The sequence below is a fragment of the Tupaia chinensis genome, unplaced genomic scaffold (assembly GCF_000334495.1).
Source record: "Tupaia chinensis unplaced genomic scaffold, TupChi_1.0 Scaffold142763_1, whole genome shotgun sequence".
In the NCBI taxonomy this organism is placed as follows: domain Eukaryota; kingdom Metazoa; phylum Chordata; class Mammalia; order Scandentia; family Tupaiidae; genus Tupaia; species Tupaia belangeri.
This window is the reverse complement of record NW_006202609.1, coordinates 57976-58728: the sequence shown is the minus strand read 5'-3', so window position 1 is coordinate 58728 and position 753 is coordinate 57976.

The window sequence follows — 753 nt, the reverse complement described above, 5'->3', positions numbered from 1 at the left end:
CTAGACAAGGGGGGCATCAGGGAACTAACGTATTGTCTCTCTCCAGGGCATGAGATATACTTGACTACCCACACTTCTTTCAGTAGCTTCCTGAACCCTCAGAAGGCTCCAAACAACACTTCCCTAAAGAAAGACATGCCACCCCCCAGAATCTCCATTCAGTAGCCACCTCAAAAGCTCATAGCTACTGACTCCTCACAGGTACCTCCTGGTAGCCAGCCTTGCCCATCCGAAGATTACAGGGAGCTGTGTTAAATATTTATGTGGCTGTTTCTTTTCAGATGAGGTAGATGCCATGGGGAAGTCATGCTGAGAGTTGTGGTCTTGTATCACTAATACCTTCAGCTGTATAGTGCACATGGAGGGGTTTTGACTGGTGGAGAGAGAGTGGAAACCTCAATAAAAAGATCTGCATCCATCACTTCCTCTCCTCCTTGTCTTTTCCCAGTCCTATTTCTGAAGTGCCCCTTCATTCAAAGATATTGGCTCCTGTATTGCCTAAATCCACAGTGGGTGAGACAAGAAGTTTCTGAAAGTTGAAATAAGATGGTAAATCCAGTTCATTCTCTACATCCAAAATGACTTGAGGCTTTATACCTCAAGAATTACACAAGGTAAGCCCAACTCACCATAGCAGGGATTGATTTTCTTTCGTAAATCACAAAATTTAGTCCAGTGAACACTGGCAGGCCATCCGAGGACCAATTTCAGCCAGCTCTCAAGCTCTCATGTTCTATTTGATCTTTGTATTTT